General features: G+C 39.5%; 1 pseudogene across 1 annotated transcript in view; it reads right to left on the bottom strand.

Annotated features, from left to right (window-relative positions):
- The window catches only part of LOC145506017 (solute carrier family 71 member 2-like), a 126327-nt pseudogene that overhangs the window by 76080 nt on the left and 31291 nt on the right, over positions 1–18956 (bottom strand). Inside the window, exon 2 of the transcript XR_014053452.1 lies at positions 2930–3025. The product of XR_014053452.1 is annotated as a solute carrier family 71 member 2-like (transcript). The remainder of the gene's footprint in view (positions 1–2929; positions 3026–18956) is intronic.

Below are 18956 nucleotides of genomic sequence, written 5' to 3'. Positions count from 1 at the left end.
TGGAATTCCAGTTGAGCTATTTCAAATCCTCAAAGATGATGCTGTGAAAGTGCTACATTCAATATGCCAGCAAATTTGGAAAACTCAGCAGTGGCCACAGGACTGAGAAAGGTCAGTTTTCATTCCAATCCCAAAGAAAGGCAATGCCAAAGAAGGCTCGAACTACCGCACAAGTGCACTCATCTCACATGCTAGTAAAGTAATGCTCAAAATTCTCCAAGCCAGGCTTCAGCAATACGTGAACCATGAACTTTCATATGTTCAACCTGGTTTTAGAAAAGGCAGAGGAACCAGAGATGAAATTGCCAACATCCGCTGGATCATCGAAAAAGCAAGAGAGTTTCAGAAAAACATCTATTTCTGTTTTATTGACTATGCCAAAGCCTTTGCCTGTGTGGATCACAATAAACTGTAGAAAATTCTGAAAGAGAAGGGAATACCAGACCACCTGACTTGCTTCTTGAGAAACCTATAGGAAGGTCAGGAAGCAACAGTTAGAACTGGACATGGACCAACAGAATGGTTCCAAATAGGAAAAGGAGGATGTCAAGGCTGTATATTGTCACCCTGCTTATTTAACTTATATGCAGAGTACATCATGAGAAACGCTGGGCTGGAGGAAGCACAAGCTGGAATCAAGATTGCCAGGAGAAATATCAATAACCTCAGATATGCAGATGACACCACCCTTATGGCAGAAAGTGAAGAAGAACTGAAGAGCCTCTTGATGAAAGTCAAAGAGAAGAGTGAAAAAGTTGGCTTAAAGCTCAACATTCAGAAAACTAAGACCATGGCATCCAGTCCCATCACTTCTTGGCAAATAGATGAGGAAACAGTGGAAACAGTGGCTGAATTTATTTTTGGGGGCTCCAAAATCACCCCAGATGGTGACTGCAGCCATGAAATTAAAAGATGCTTACTCCCTGGAAGGAAAGTTATGACCAACCTAGACAGCATATGAAAAAGCAGAGACATTCCTTTGTCAACAAAAGTCTGTCTAGTCAAGGCTATGGTTTTTCCAGTAGTCATGTATGGATGTGAAAGTTAGAATATAAAGAAAGCTGAGCACGAAAGAATTGATGCTTTTGAACTGTGGTGTTGGAGAAGACTCTTTAGAGTCCCTTGGACTGCAAGGAGATCCACCCAGTCCATCCTAAAGGAAATCAGTCCTGGGTATTCATTGGAAGGATTGATGTTGAAGCTGAAATTCCAATATTTTGGCCACCTGATGCAAAGAGCTGACTCATTTGAAAAGACCCCAATGTTGGGAAAGACTGAAGGTAGGAAGAGAAGGGAATGACAGAGGATGAGATGGTTAAATGGTATCACTGACTCAATGGACATGAGTTTGGGTAAACTCCAGCAGTTGGTGATGGGCAGGGAGTCCTGGTATGCTGTGTTTCATGGGGTCGCCAAGAGTCGGACGTGACTGAGCAACTGAACTGACTGACTGACTGATAATCTGGTATAGGGTCAAAATGCCTCAAGGATTTTAACTGTCTGGAATGTGGTTTTAAAATTTCTCACAGGATATCAAAAACACTAAACTATTCCTCATTTCAATTTGAATTCTTACCAAATAAAGAATGGTTACAGAATAACTTCTACACTGAGAAACTCTCTGAACAACTTAAAGTATAGACAATTGGTTGCATCAGAAAAGCACTATTTTGAACTCTGAACTTTGTAACCTTAAGACACGGCGGGGTGGGGGGTGGTAAAAATCAGAAAACATGGATCAAAAATTAAATTATAACAGTCTGTTAAAAATGAATAGACTGGTGTGTCTATATTTATATTAAAACTATGTCTTAGAGAAGCAATCACTCAAGACACCTGTACCTGTAACACATACATTTGTTCAAAGAAAATGCACATTTTACACCTGTGCCCCAGGCAGCCCCAGGCACTAGGGACATAGTGAAGAACACGGCAGGCAGGATCTCATGAAACTTGAAATGGAGGCCACTTATCCCTCATTAACTAATAACCAATAACCTTCTACAGTAAAGGATTAATGAAGAAAAAGGCAATGCAATAAAAAGAATAAAACAGAGGATTAAAAACAAAGGCAGTTTAACCTTACTATTTCATCCAAGATGTAATTTTATATGTGCTAGAAGAATTAAAAACTTTAAAAAAGTGTATAGCAAAGTAATATGTAAAGGTAATAGCCACCCTCTCAAGTTCTCTATTTTCTAAACCTAATTTGGGAACAAAGTTTACCTGGATCCAAAGGGATTCTCGGGTAAGGCAAAATGGTGATTGGGAAGAGTTAACCAACAATGATTTTTATAAAACAATTTAAGACAACTGAACTCTTAAGGCCAATTTAAAAATACCTTTATTAAAACTGAGTGTTAAGTAGTTACTAGGCACTTAATGTCTGCACCCCAATCTTTTCTTCACCATCTCCCTTCCCTCTAACCACCACACCATATATCAAACCTCCAAGTTCTTGCTAAGGGATTAAATGGTCTCTGCAAAGAAATGGCTATACGTCAGCTACCAAAAATGGAAATTCTTCATTCTTTCATTCATCACTGTCACTGTTATATATAGTACTTACCAATCTCCTATTACTATGTTCTTAACTCAAAGGCTGTTACACCCATACTAAGTAAGTTAACAAAGCATTGCAATGTTTTCCTCTAGGACTTCTAAAAGATTTTCCTAACTATGCAGACTAGAGTTCATACACAAGCACTCCCAAGATTTTGGTTCAATGGAAGTGGTCCTGCTACCCAAGAATATTTAATAAGCATTTATTTTGTTGCAGGTGGCTCACAGTCTACAGTGCAAATAACACAATTAAACAGTCTTAAATTACTGTCAAGAGCTACTCTCAAACACATACCTAGATATACAGCTCATACGCTTAAGGATGTCTCTGCTCTCATAAACAAGGACCTGGTTCAGCAATACTTACAGTTAACATTGATGTTGTCAATAGGCCCCACGCAAAGAATTCAAGGAAGATGACAATAGCAGCATGGTATACACTTGGTCGGCCAAAGCCTTGTAGCTAAAAAAAGAGGAAAATTATTATGAAAAACAGTAAACAGTTAAAAGAAACCCATTATCCTAAAATGGTACTTAACACACACAAACTGTATAAACTTAGGACCTTAGGACCTATGGTTAGGTCCTACCTATTTTCCAGTAGTCATGTATGGATGCGAGAGTTGGACCATAAAGAAAGCTGAGCACCAAAGAATTGATACTTTTGAACTATGGTGATGCAGAAGACTCTTGCGAGTACCTTGGACTACAAGGAGACCAAATAAGTCAATCTTAAAGGAAATCAGTCCTGAATGTTCATTGGAAGGACTGATGCTGAAGCTCCATTACTTTGATCACCTGATGTGAAGAGTTGACTCATCAGAAAAGACCCTGATGATGGGAAAGATTGAAGCCAGGAGGAGAAGGGGACAATAGAGGAAGGGATGGTTGGATGGCATCACTGACTCAATGGACATGAGTTTGAGCAAGCTCTGGGTGTTGGTGATGGACAGGGAAGACTGGCATGCTGCAGTCCGTGGGGTCGCCAGGAGTTGGACACGGCTGAGCGACTGAACTGAACTGATATTATTTAAGATAAAACTTCATTCTGTGGTATCTCTGATTTCTTTCATCTTCCCTTATGAAAGATATCAAGATTATAGACTTTCTACTTGGCCTGTCAATGTAAATGACTGGAACTCTGATTGAAAATTAAATGGGTCTTCAAGAGACTCAGGTTCCAGGACCTGAATATTCTGTCTGAACACACTAATTACAGGTTCCTTAGCCATTTGGCCTAAGTCTGAAGCTGCCCTTGTTACATGAGAGAGGCAGACAGGGAGTCAACACTAAAAAGCTTCAGGGGCAGCATAGATGATTTAAAATGATAGGAGCTGGGGGAGGAACAATAAGGATTAGGTCAAATCTGAAAACACACTTTGATACATAACGGTGTCAAAATCTAGCTTTATATTTCTGTTTTAAAACTGTGCCTATTCTGCTAATTTTCTCCAGTTTATGACTTCTGGAGATAAAATCTAAAAGTCCACTGAATTAATGTTCTTTGACTCTGTGACAATGGTTATTACAAGGTCAAGTGCTTTATTAGCATTTTGTAATAACTGGAAGTGATACTTACAAAAGACTCTTCAAAATCCCCACTATTCCCATGCTTTTCATACTTCAAAAGGTAAAAGCATATCTGCATGGTTTAGTTAGAATCTAACCATGAGTAAATGATCAAATTCAGATTATGAGACATCTGTAAGACAACCGGCCTGGTCTCCTTAAAAATGTCAATGTCATAAAAGACCAAAGTAAAGGTAGGAGACTAGTACAGATTAAAGGAGACAAGTCATGACAACCAAATGGGGGATTCTGGACTGGATCCTGGATAAAAAGGAGACAAGAGGAAAAAATTTGAATATATAATATATATTAGATAATCATATGGCATTAATGTTACTGCAACTTACGGCTATCAAATGATTTTTCAAAAAAGAAGGTACATATATACTTTCTAAAGCAAATGTCACAAAATTTAATTTTGTTAATTGTTGAGTCTCAATGAAGGGAATGACTATTCATTTTACTATTCTTCTAATTTTTTATTGTTTTGAAAATTTTCAAAATTTTCAGGCCAAGAACAATTGTTATTAAAAATCCGAACTTGCAAATTTCTAGATTTTTGCAACAACTAATAAGTAGTTTTAAATGCCACTTAAATAAGACATTTGCAAAACAGAAAGCATTTTACAAAATTTTTAAAACAAAAAAGGACCATTTAAGCACCAAACAATTAAAACAAAGGAAGATCTTTATTATAACACAACCTTCAAACCAGGTTTTGAAACAGGAGGGTAGAGGGCACAACCTTGAGAATAATGACATAGCCTAGGATATACAGATGGAGAAGGAAATGGCAACCCACTCCAGTATTCTTGCCTGGAGAATCCCAGGGATGGCGGAGCCTGGTGGGCTGCCGTCTATGGGGTCGCACAGAGTCGGACATGACTGAAGCGACTTAGCAGCAACAGCAGGATATACAGAACATAACCTGGTTAGAATCAACTAGGTCTCCTGAGAAACCTATGTGCGGGTCAAGAAGCAACAGTTAGAACCAGACATGTAATGACTGGTTCCAAATTGGGAAATTAGCATGACAAGACCATATATTGTCACCCTGCGTATTTAACTTACATACACACAGAGTATACCATGTGAACTGCCAGGCTGGATGAATCACAAACTGAAATCAAGACTGCAGGGAGAAATATTAACAATCTCAGATATGCAGATGACACCACTCTAACGGCAGAAGGTGAAGAGGAACTAAAGAGTTTCTTGAGGGTGAAAGACAAGAGTGTAAAAGTTGGCTTGAAAGTCAACATTAAAAATACTAAGATTAGGCATCCAGTCCCATCATTTCATGGCAAATAGAAGGGGATAGAGTGGAAGCAATGACAGATTTTATTTTCTTGGGTTCCAAAGTCACTGCAGCCATGAAATTAAAAGACACTTGCTTCCTGGAAAGAAAGCTATGACAAACCTAGACAGCATATTAAAGAGCAGAGACGTCACTTTGCCAACAAAGATCTGTATAGTCAAAGCTATGTTTTCCCAGTAGTCATATAAGGATGTGAGTTGGTCCATAAAGAAGGTTGAGCATCCAAGAATGGATGCTTTCTAGCTGTGATGCTAGAGAAGACTCTTGAGAGTCCCTTGGATGGCAAGGAGATCAAATCAGTCAATCCTAAAGGAAATTAACTGTGAATATTCATTGGAAGGGTTGTGGCTGAAGCTCTAATACTTTGGCCACCTGATGCAAAAAGCCAACTCACTGGAAAAGACCCCGATTCTGGGAAAGAATGAAGGCAAAAGGAGAAGGGGGCAGCAGAGGATGAGATGGTTAGATAGTATCACTGACTCAATGGACATGAATCTGAGCCAACTCCAGGAGACAGCGAAGGACAGAGGAGCCTGGCGAGCTATAGTTCATGGGGTCGCAGAGTCGGACATGACTCAGTCTGTCCCTTACTGAATTCTTTCTGTGACACAACATTAAGAATCCAAGCTTCATTAAGTCCTGAGTCCAGGTGTGGGATCTCAATTAAAAGAGACAGGGGCTCAAGTCCCATCTGAGTTGTAACTGCACCAATTACAGAGTAGCTTTCATCCTAGCTCCTTCATCTCTTGCAAGGTAGCCAGAGCAACCATTTAAATGTAAATTGATCCTCTTCTCCACCCTCCCTGGCTCCTACTGCACTGAGCCACACATCTGACACATACCACATGGTCCTACACCTTTCTATTTCCTTTGTTATCTGCTATGGTTTTCTAGAAGATGTCTAACAAACTTTATTTTTGTTTCCTGTCCACCTCCCCTAGACTGGAAATGTAAATGCCATGAAGGAAATGGATTTTTAAAATCTGTTTTGTTCAGAGATGTCCTCCAAATAGTACAACCTACAATAACAAGCCCTCAACAAAATGCAGGTGAGATGGAAGAAGGAGCTCTTTGGAAAATAATGGTTTTTCTCTGGTCTCTTAAACCACAAAATCTAGAATTTAGAAAAAAATGACCCATATTCCCCAAAGACATGGTATGGAGAGGATAAAAAGGAGAACCATATACTACATTAGTATACAGAGTAAAACAAATTTGAGCAATACTAACCAAAAGCAACATGTGGACTTTGGGTTTTGACTAACGGGAAAAATTGAGTCAATTGTGACGTAAAACTCACATTTTAAACCAAGAGAAGAAAAAATTAAACATAAAAAAAATTTCTCTGCCCTCTGGCCTCCTCTCTCCCTACTGTGGATAGTTTATCTGCCTTATGCATCAACCAAACCTTTCCCATCAGTAGAAATTTCCCCTCATTCATAAATGGCAACATTCTCCTAACACAACACCTTAAATATAACATTCTTTCTTGATAAGGTGTCACATGGCTCTCAGATATGGATTGTGTAAGCTGTCAATAATATGTTATTTGATGTATAGCCCTCTGTCTCAAAAACACTGGCTATAACTGTGTCTTGACCTCTGAAGAAGTGCAGTGATAGAACTGTGTATGGACCAAACGATTTTCAGAGTTTTCTGACATGCTCCTCCTGGTTAAAAACCTCAAGTTTAGCGCAAACAAAAATTTTCATTTTTTTCTTAGATCAATTAATTTTTCATCAACCCAATCATAGAAGTTTGAAAATAGAATAGGTACTAAGTGATACTCAAGACTTATACTCATCATAATAATGGTACTGAAGACTTCAAGTCCTTAAATCGTAGAGTCACAAACTAATGTATTAAATTTTAAAACAGAAGATATCTGTAATCTGTTTTAAAATCTACAGAATGAAACAAAAGCAGAAGTAATGATAAAAATAAATTTTAAAAGTAAATAGCTTATATGCATTTACCAATAATTTCCAAATTATCTAGGTTTAAATTACCCACTCCCACATTGCAAAGAATCTAGTCTCAAAACGTGGATGAATATATGTCAACAAATTGCATAACTATCCTTGTAAATCATTCATTTTATCAATCATCATGCACACAAGAATTTTTAAAAAAGCAAATAAAAACACCCCAAAACCTTTGAAAACTGCTCACACTAGGAAGCAAAGGAGGGTCACCCTATTTCTCATTTGCAGTTTCTGTGGTTTAGTGTAGTACTCTTTCCCAGGCAAGTTCTATTTATGAAGACCATTGAGATAGAGATACATGTGGCTAGAATGCTAATTAAATATAAAAACAGGCACTCAGTTTGTGGGCATATATCATTAAACAATTATGCTACGTTTAACACCTTATAAAAAAATAGACAACCCGCCTTTTGTTCAAATATTAAATGTTTATATCTGTCAGCTAAAAATTGTTTAACTTAACATCTCTTCTAAAATGCAAACACTTTCTTTCATCTCTATGCAAACTACTTTAATTGTCATTCATCCCTAGCAAATAGGAATGGGGCTTGACAGCCAGGCCTTGATCTAGTGGGAATTTTGTGTGGGTAACTGTAAGAGACAGTGACAAAAATAAATCTGCTTTCCTTCCAATTCTTCCTTAAGTTCTCCGTAGCTAGTATGCTGATGAAAAAAGCAGCACATGCTTCTTTAAATTATGAGCTAATTAGAAACAATTTACTAAACTTTTAACTAATTATTTCCAGTTGAGCATGATGTAGCAAAGCCTCTCTGGATCAGTTGAATGTCTCCCCTTTCTTTTTTCAGTCATCAGTCAGTTCAGTTCAGTCTCTCAGTCATGTCCAACTCTTTGTGACCCCATAGACTGCAGCATGCCAGGCTTCCCTGTCCTTCACCAACTCCAGGAGCTTGCTCAAACTCATGTCCATTGAGTCGGTGATGCCATCCAACCATCTCATCCTCTGTTGTCCCCTTCTCCTCCTGCCTTCAATCTTTGCCAGCATGAAGGTCTTTTCAAACGAGTCAGTTCTTCACATCAGGTGGCCAGTTACTGGAGTTGCAGCTTCAGCATCAGTCCTTCCGAAGAATATTCGGGACTGATTTCCTTTTGGATGGACTGGTTGAATCTCCTTGCAGTCCAAGGGACTCTCAAGAGTCTTCTCCAACACCACAGTTCAAAAGCATCAATTCTTTGGCACTCAGCTTTCTTTATAGTCCAGCTCTCACATCCATACATGACTACTGGAAAAACCATAGCTTTGACTAGATGGACCTTTGTCTGCAAACTCTGCTTTTTAATATGCTGTCTAGGTTGGTCACCGCTTTTCTCCCAAGGAGCAAGTGTCTTTTAACTTCATGGCTGCAGTCACCATCTGCAGTGATTCTGGAGTCCCCAGAAATAAAGTCTCTCACTGTTTCCACTGTTTCCCCATTTGCCATGAAGTGATGAAACTGGATGCCAGGATCTTAGTTTTCTGAACTTTGAGTTTTAAGCCAACTTAAATCCCTCTCTGTTGGGGTCCTTTAATGGACCGGAACTTGGTGGTACGGAGTTGATGATAAGAAAGTAAAAGAAAGAAGGAAGGAAAGAGACTGATATTCTCCGGTTTACACAGAGTGTCAATATAACTCTAAGGCAAAGAGTTAGCACCGTCTACATAGGCTCAGGGCGCCCTCTCAAGGAGGTCTTGAAAGCCCGGGCAAGTAAGTAGACACAGCGGACCCCTGTGCTTCATAGAAGCAGCCTGAATGAGAGAGAAAGAGAGAGAGAAATGAAGAAAGACATGGAGAACAATGTTCTGATGGAACAAGGGCGTTTATCCAACATATTGTGGGCATATATATACTGTCTTACAAGATAGATTTTCTCAGTAGAGATAAGGATCAAAAATCTTACAAGTCATCCAGGAAACATGAGGCTAGAATCAATCTCAAAGAGAAGGGGTTGTAAATAGTTATTTTCCATATCAGAAGGGAAGAGAGTTGTAAATGGTTACTTTTCACAGTATGGAAAAGCTAACAAATGACATGCATAGATTCCTATTATTCCCAGGAACCGATTATGGCACCTCTCGCTCCTGCATTCAGGAGCTAATAAGGAACAAAGGATTTATGCAAGACAGAAAACAGCACAAAGGAAGCCTCCTGTTAAATGCTTCCTGACACCTCTCCATTTTGCCCCTTTATAAATCAGTATGGAACATCTTGAGATATTTTGAAGCACAGGATGAAAAGTATGTGATGTCTTTACACATTCACATCTCTCCCACAGATGATGATCCCGCCTTGACTACTCTTAACTCACAACTCCCTCCAAATCTTTCTTGACACTACACTCAAGAGTGATCATGCTAAAATATAAATCTCACCCCATTAGTCCTATGTGTGTGTGTGCTAGCTGCTCAATCGTGTCCAACTCTTTGCGACCCCACAGACTGTAACCTGCCAGGCTTCTCTGTCCATGGAATTCTCCATGCAAGAATACTGGAGTGGATTGCCATTTCCTTCTCCAGAAGAACTTCCCAACCCAGGGATCGAACCCTGGTCTCCTGTCTCACAGGCAGATTCTTTACCGTCTGAGCTACAGGGAAGTCCTATAGAAGACTTCAAAATATGAACTACAGATTCTTCCCATTCCTGTACACTAAACCTTTTAACCTCAAAGGTGATGCTGTGAAAGTGCTGCACTCGATATGCCAGCAAATTTGGAAAACTCAGCAGTGGCCACAGGACTGGAGGAGGTCAGTCTTCGTTCCAATCCCAAAGAAAGGCAATGCCAAAGAATGCTCAAACTACCGCACAATTGCACTCATCTCACATGCTAGTAAAGTAATGCTCAAAATTCTCCAAGCCAGGCTTCAGCAATACGTGAACCGTGAACTTCCAGATGTTCAAGCTGGTTTTAGAAAAGGCAGAGGAACCAGAGATCAAACTGCCAACATCCGCTGGATCATCGAAAAAGCAAGAGAGTACCAGAAAAACATCTATTTCTTCTTTATTGACTATGCCAAAGCCTTTGACTGTGTGGATCACAATAAACTGTGGAAAATTCTGAAAGAGATGGGAATACCAGACCATCTGACCTGTCTCTTGAGAAACCTGTATGCAGGTCAGGAAGCAACAGTTAGAACTGGACATGGAACAATAGACTGGTTCCAAATAGGAAAAGGAGTCCATCAAGGCTGTCTATTGTCACCCTGCTTATTTAACTTATATGCAGAGTACATCATGAGAAACACTGGGCTGGAAGAAACACAAGCTGGAATCAAGATTGCCGGGAGAAATATCAATAACCTCAGATATGCGGATGACACCACCCTTATGGCAGAAAGTGAAGAAGAACTGAAGAGCCTCTTGATGAAGGTGAAAGAGGAGAGTGAAAAAGTTGGTTTAAAGCTCAACGTTCGGAAAACTAAGATCATGGCATCTGGTCCCATCACTTCATGGGAAATAGATGGGGAAACAGTGGAAACAGTGTCAGACTTTATTTTTGGGGGCTCCAAAATCACTACTGATGGTGATTGCAGCCATGAAATTAAAAGACGCTTACTCCTTGGAAGGAAGGTTATGGCCAACCTAGATAGCATTTTTAAAAGCAGAGACATTACTTTGCCAACAAAAGTCCGTCTAGTCAAGGCTATGGTTTTTCCAGTGGTCATGTATGGATGTGAGAGTTGGACGGTGAAGAAAGCTGAGTGCCGAAGAATTGATGCTTTTGAACTGTGGTGTTGGAGAAGACTCTTGAGCGTCCGTTGGACTGCAAGGAGATCCAATCAATCCATCCTAAAAGAGATCAATCCTGGGTGTTCATTGGAAGGTCTGATGTTGAGGCTGAAACTCCAATACTTTGGGCACCTCATGCGAAGAGTTGACTCATTGAAAAAGACTCTAATGCTGGGTAGGATTGGGGGCGGGAGGAGAGGGGGACGACAAAGGATGAGATGGTTGGATGGCATCACCGACTCAATGGACATGGGTTTGGGTGGACTCCGGGAGTTGGTGATGGACAGAGAGGCCTGGCGTGCTGCAATTCATGGGGTCGCAAAGAGTCGGACACGACTGAGCGACTGAACTGAACTGAAACCTTTTAACAGTATGACTGTGCTGTCAATTCCATTAGGTTAATTTCTCCACTTCCTGAGATATGGAGGGGCTTAGCAACTTGATCTAACCAACATATGTCAGATAAAGTAACAACACAGACCTCTGATGAAGGCCTCCAGAGGCCTTCAAGACTGCAGAGAAACGCCATCTAGGCATACAAGGATGAGAGCATATGAGACTCTCCCTATGAGGCCATCTAGATCAACCAAGGTCTGATACAGGGGCAAGGCCAGCTGAGACCATCCAATTCCAATCAAGCCAGCAGATGACTGAAGAAGTATGAGTAACTCCCTCCGCCTCTCCAAAAAAGAAAAATGCAGTGAAGAACCCCACACTGAGATTAGCCGAAACTGTCAATCCAAAGAATACTTGTTTTAAGTCACTAAATTTTAGGGTCGTTCCTTATAAAAAGCAAATACTAATGGGAACTGATAAAACCACTACCCCCTTGCCCTCATGATTAAACTCAAGACTGTTCTGAGTCTCCTCTGTAGCTCCCCAATCTCACCCTTAGTCCAAACATAACTCAATGAAAAATGTGTGAGATTAAAGAATAACCTCCATCACAAACATCCTTCTATTTTAAAAAGTAGATGGAATAATCATTATATTTATTATAGACATTTGCGGTTACAAAGAGAAACAAGAATTTCTGAGATACCATTTTTTGAACACTAAGCTACAAAAAATTAGTTCACAGTAACAGTGGTGGTGGGAGCAGGGGAATGAGGGTGACATCTGGACTTAAAATATAAGCATGTGAAACAGGCTACAACATGAATGAACCTTGAGGATACTATGTTAAGTGAAATAAACCAGTCACACACACAAGAAAACAAATACCTTATGGTTCTACTTATACGAGGTATCTAGAGTAGCTGAACATAGAAACCAAAAGTAGAATGATGGATGCCAGATGGAGTAGGGGGAAAGAGGAAATCGTTATTTACTGGGTATAGTTTACTTTGAAAGATGAAAATGTTCTCTTAACAGTGCAAATATACTTAATACTACTGAACTGTACACTTCAAACTTAACATCTTAGTTGTTTTATATTATGTATATTTTACCACAATTAAAGAAAATTTATATGTACGCATATATATGTACATATATACACGCCTGCAATGCAGGAGACCCGGGTTCGATCCCTGGGTCAGGAAGATCCCCTGGAGAAGGAAATGGCAACCCACTCCAGTACTCTTGCCTGGAAAATTCCATGGACAGAGGAGCCTGGTAGGTTATAATCCGTGGGGTTGCAAAGAGTCGGACATGACTAAGCGAGTTCACTTACACACATATATATATATAGGTAGACTTAATATGTGTGTGTGTGTGTGTGTGTGTGTGTGTGTGTGTGTGTATATGTATGTATATATATATATATATATATGCATGTGTATATTCAAAATCATGTAAGAGACCCCCAAAGAGCATTCTTTTAGAGATACCAAGGGAACATTTCTGTACTCCAAGGCAAAATTTGCCTGTTATGCCAGGTGTTTCCTGACATCCTACTTTTGCATTCCAGTCCCCTATAATGAAAAGGACATCTTTTTTGGGTGTTAGTTCTAAAAGGTCTTGTAGGTCTTCATAGAACCGTTCAAGTTCAGCTTCTTCAGCATTACTGGTCGGGGCATAGACTTGGATTGCTGTGATATTGAATGGTTTGCCTTGGAAATGAACAGAGATCATTCTATCGTTTTTGAGATTGCGCCCAAGTACTGAATTTCGGACTCTTCTGTTGACCATGATGGCTACTCCATTTCTTCTAAGGGATTCCTGCCCACACTAGTAGATATAATGGTCATCTAAGTTAAATTCACCCATTCCAGTCCATCTTAGTTCACTGATTCCTAGAATGTGGACATTCACTCTTGCCATCTCCTGTTTGACCACTTCCAATTTGCCTTGATTTATGGACCTAACATTCCAGGTTCCTATGCAAAATTGTTCTTTACAGCATCGACTTTGCTTCTATCACCAGTCACATCCACAGCTGGGTATTTTTTTGCTTTGGCTCCATCCCATCATTCTTTCTGGAGTTATTTCTCCACTGATCTCCAGTAGCATATTGGGCACCTACCGACCTGGGGAGTTCATCTTTCAGCATCCTATCTTTTTGCCTTTTCATACTGTTCAAGAAAATTAGAGATATCAAGGGAACATTTCATGCAAAGATGGGCTTGATAAAGGACAGAAATGGTATGGACCTAACAGAAGCAGAAGATATTAAGAAGAGGTGGCAAGAATACACAGAAGAACTATACAAAAAAGATCTTCATGACCCAGATAATCACGATGGTGTGATCACTCACCTAGAGCCAGACATCCTGGAATGTGAAGTCAAGTGGGCCTTAGAAAGCATCACTACGAACAAAGCTACTGGAAGTGATGGAATTCCAGTTGAGCTATTTCAAATCCTCAAAGATGATGCTGTGAAAGTGCTGCACTCGATATGTCAGCAAATCTGGAAAACTCAGCAACGGCCACAGGACTGGAAAAGGTCAGTCTTCATTCCAATCCCAAAGAATGCTCAAACTACTGCACAAGTGCACTCATCTCATATGCTAGTAACGTAACGCTCAACATTCTCCAAGCCAGGCTTCAGCAATACGTGAACTGTGAACTTCCAGATGTTCAAGCTGGTTTTAGAAAAGGCAGAGGAACCAGAGATCAAATTGCCAACATTTGCTGGATCATCAAAAAAGCAAGAGAGTTTCAGAAAAACATCTATTTCTGCTTTATTGACTATGCAAAAGCCTTTGACTATGTGGATCACAATAAACTGTGGAAAATTCTTAAAGAAATGGGAATACCAGACCACCCGACTCGCTTCTTGAGAAACCTGTATGCAGGTCAGGAAGCAACAGTTAGAACTGGACATGGAACAACAGACTGGTTCCAAATAGGAAAAGGAGTATGTCAAGGCTGTATACTGTCATCCTGCTTATTCAACTTATATGCAGAATACATCATGAGAAACGCTGGGCTGGAAGAAACACAAGCTGGAATCAAGATTGCCAGGAGAAATATCAATAACCTCAGATATGCAGATGACACCACCCTTATGGCAGAAAGCGAAGAACTAAAGAGCCTCTTGATGAAAGTGAAAGAGGAGAGTGAAAAAGTTGGCTTAAAGCTCAACATTCAGAAAACTAAGATCATGGCATCTGGTCCCATCACCTCATGGGAAATAGATGGGGAAACAGTGCAAACAGTGTCAGATTTTATTTTCTTGGGCTCTGAAATCACTACTGATGGTGATTGCAGCCATGAAATTAAAAGACGCTTAGTCCTTAGAAGGAAGGTCATGACCAACCTAGATTGCATATGAAATGCAGAGACATTACTCTGCCAACAAAGGTCCGTCTAGTCAAGGTTATGGTTTTTCCAGTAGTCATGTATGGATGTGAGAGTTGGATGGTGAAGAAAGCTGAGCGCCGAAGAATTGATGCTTTTCAACTCTGGTGTTGGAGAAAACTCTTGAAGAGTCCCCTGGACTGCAAGAAGATCCAACCAGTCCATCCTAAAGGAGATCAGTTCTGGGTGTTCATTGGAAGGACTGATATTGAAGCTGAAACTTCAATACTTTGGCCACCTCATGCGAAGGGTTGACTCATTGGAAAAGACCCTAATGCTGGGAAGGATAGGGGGCAGGAGGAGAAGGGGATGACAGAGGCTGAGATGGCTGGATGGCATCACCGACTCGATGGACATGGGTTTGGGTAGACTCCGGGAGTTGGTGATGGACTGGGAGGACTGGCGTGCTGCCATTCATGGGGTCACAAAGAGTTGGACACGACTGAGCAACTGAACTGAACTGAACTGAACTGAACTGAACTGAAAGAAGATCTGCAAAAGCTGCTGAAACTGAAGGTAAGGAAGCCTGTGTTATTAAAGATGATGAGAGGCCCATATGGATTAAGACCTATCTCTTTGAAACATAAACCCCAAATAGAGACATCCAAGAGCAGCCAAAGGTCTAGACTTGTCTTAGAGTTTCCTTTCACACACAGGGTGCTCCAGGGTGCTTACTACAGGAGTTATTTTTTAACTTCGTGATGATTTTCCTAGCATATTCAAAGTTAGCTTGTAGTAAATGAAAGGCATGGTCCATAGCATTCTGTTTTAAAGACTGTATACTACCCATTATAGGAAAAGAGTAAGCACTCATTTTTTTCTTTTAATGTGAGCAATTAACATTGTATTGCTTAAGAAGGAAAACAACTTCAACTCTCAGCTCTCTTAATTAAGCCTACTGTGATTCTCTCCTCAGGAGACATGCCTAGAGGTTTGACATCATTCTGGCTATACAGGAGTTTGTAAAAAAGTGAAAATGTTAGTCACCCAGTCGTCTTTGACTCTTTGTGACCCATGGGCTGCAGCCCGCCAGGCTCCTCTATCCATGGAACTCTCTAGCCAAGAATACTGCACTGGGTAGCAATTCCCTTCTGCAGGGGATGTTCCCGACCCAGGGATCAAACCTTGGTCTCCTGTACTGCAGGCAGATTCTTTACCTTCTGACCACAGGAGTTTGTAACTAGTCATCAAAACAATACACAATGCAAAACAAGTAACTTCCTGGACTTCATTCAAAGCCAGACACAGCAATCAACCAATGAATCACTGCACATATAATCCTAAAAGTTACCTAATGAGCTTAACACAAAAAGCGAAAATATCAAATACATGAAAGGCGTTATTAAGGGAATTATATACTTGGACTTAGCACTTCTCTTCTATCTTAATGTTTTATATAACAGTAGAGACTAATAAGAGAGTTAAACAGTAGAGACTAATAAGAGAGTTAATTTTTAGGTAGGTTGATAGAGTGTCCAGGGCCCTTGAGGAAGAGGAGGAGGCAACCCTTTTTTTAACATTCTTTCCTCTCAGGCCTCTGAGCTGCTGCGGCAACAATCTATTTTGCCTAAGACTAACTCTAACACCGGAGCTAATGATTACACAACAAAAGAAAGTGAAGTCACTCAGTCATGTCCCACTCTTTGTGATCCCATGGACTGTAGCCCACCAGGCTCCTCCATCCGTGGGATTCTCTCCAGGCAAGAGTACTGCAGTGGGTTGCCATTTCCTTCTCCAGGGGATCTTCCCCACCCAGGGATCGAACCCAGGTCTCCCACATTGTAGGCAGATGCTTTACTGTCTGAACCACCAGGGAAGTCGCAATAAAACAATGTATTTACTCAGAAACCTGTTTTTCTTCAAAAACCTATGCCCTTGATTATATGGATACAATATATCTCAACCAGAGACATCTTGTTCAGAGACCTGTTCTCCTTGGTTAATCTTGTTAATCTTGTTATCTCAAGATGTATGTTGAGGGAGAGGAGCCTGGTAAAACTTTCACAGCCTTGAGGCATATATAATACTCCGCTATAGCAGCCAGGGTGGGTACTCTCCTACCTCCTTCCAGTGCCTTTCCCTGAAAGCTCCTCTCTATTCTTTCACTTTAATAAAATCTCTGCCACACAAAGCTCTGAATGACCGAGGCTGCATCTTTGGTCCCAGAGTGAATTCTTCTCCTTCGGAGACCACAAATCCAACACCATTCACCGTAAGCTATCACTAATGAGTTAATTATCTTTCCGCATTCCTTTTTATGGAATTGACATACATAAAAACATTACAACTGTTTCATGAACATACAAAAGTCATAAAACCTTAAAGTAAGGGAATATATTAATTAATATATGTTCTACTCTCCATAGGCAATCACAATGCTAGAAATGCGTCAATATTTTTACACATGTACATTATAGGTAAAAACATTCTTTTACATAAACGGTAGCAGAATATGCATCTTCTTTCTTTTTTATGGATACCTTAACCTATTTTTCCATGTCACTGTATACAAATTCTTGTTCTCTGTAATCGATACACTGTATCCCACTGTATGAAAATACCATTATTTTAACCATTCCATATTGATGGATATCAATGGAGTTTTGACTTTTTTAATGTTGTTGAAATAATAATTTTTATTTTAAAACATTTTAAAGATAAATCTAAACCTACAGAAACCAGTAGAGTCTTTGTATATCCCTTACGAGCTTCCCCAAATGTTAACATATTAAATAGTGAAAGTGAAGTCGCTCAGTCGTGTCCGACTCTTCGCGACCCCACGGACTGCAGCCCACCAGGCTCCTCCGTCCATGGGATTCTCCAGGCAAGAGTACTGGAGTGGGGTGCCATAGTATATTAAATAACTATGGTATAATTATTCAAACCTGGAAGCTAACATCATTACACTACTTTAACTAATTCACGAATCTTATTTGAATTCACTTTTTTCCCACTAATTTATTTTTCCTAGTTTAGGATCCAATCAAGGATTTCACATAGCATTTAGTTCTCAAGTTTCCTTAGACTTTTCCAACCTGAGATGATTCCTAAGATTTTTATTTTATATTTTCATGATCTTGACACTTTTAAGAAGTATTGGTATATACTTTACCAGTTATTTTGTAGAATGTCCTTCAATTTGAATTTGTCTAATGTTCTCTCATAATTAGTTTAGTGATATTCACTAAAAATGTTTATTGAGATATAATTCATATCTCATAAAATTCACCTTTCCATATATTCACAAAGTTTTAAAATCATCACCCAAAAAGAAATCCCATACCCATGAGCAGTCACTCCCCATTTTCTCCTCACTTCATCCACTGGTAACAATCTAACTTCTAAATCTGTCTCTACACATTTGCCTATTCTAGAATCATATATAAACAGAATTCACAAATGGAATCATACAACATGTGGCTTATTGTGTCTTGCTGCTCCCATTCAGCATAATATTTTCAAATTTCACCAATGTTCATTATTCAATTCTATGGCCAAATGATATTCCATTGTGTGAATATACTGCATTCTGTTTATTCCTGTATCAGTTTAATAGACATTTGAGTTCTTTCTACCTTTGGCTATTACAAATAATGCTAGTATAAACACTGATGTACAAATTTTTGTAGAACATAATTCTCTTGGCTATGCATTAAGGAGTAGAACTGCTGGGACAATTAATATTCTTTTATAGATACAAATGTACAGTATTCTAGGATAAATTCCTAAAAGTGGAATTGTAGGGCCAAAGGTTAAACACACTTTAAATTATAACCAATAAGAAACAATTATAATAAAAAAGCAATACAAACTGTGAGTGGGAAAAAAAAAAAAACACTTCAGATTACATCAGCTAATCAACAAATGTCTCTAACACACACAATGCTTCTTTAAAAAAAAAAAAAATCAAAGAAAAGACCAAAATCCCAACAGTAAGATGAGCAAAAGACAAACTGTTCATAGAATAAGGTATTATATCAAATAGCCCTTCAACAACTTCATTCATAATAAGAAAACTGCAAATTGAGCTTTATTCAGATAATTTCTCACTGTCA

This window comes from Giraffa tippelskirchi, chromosome 1 (assembly GCF_054371585.1).
Source record: "Giraffa tippelskirchi isolate mGirTip1 chromosome 1, T2T-mGirTip1v1.2.pri, whole genome shotgun sequence".
Lineage (NCBI taxonomy): Eukaryota > Metazoa > Chordata > Mammalia > Artiodactyla > Giraffidae > Giraffa > Giraffa tippelskirchi.
This window is presented reverse-complemented; position numbering and strand designations above follow the sequence as displayed.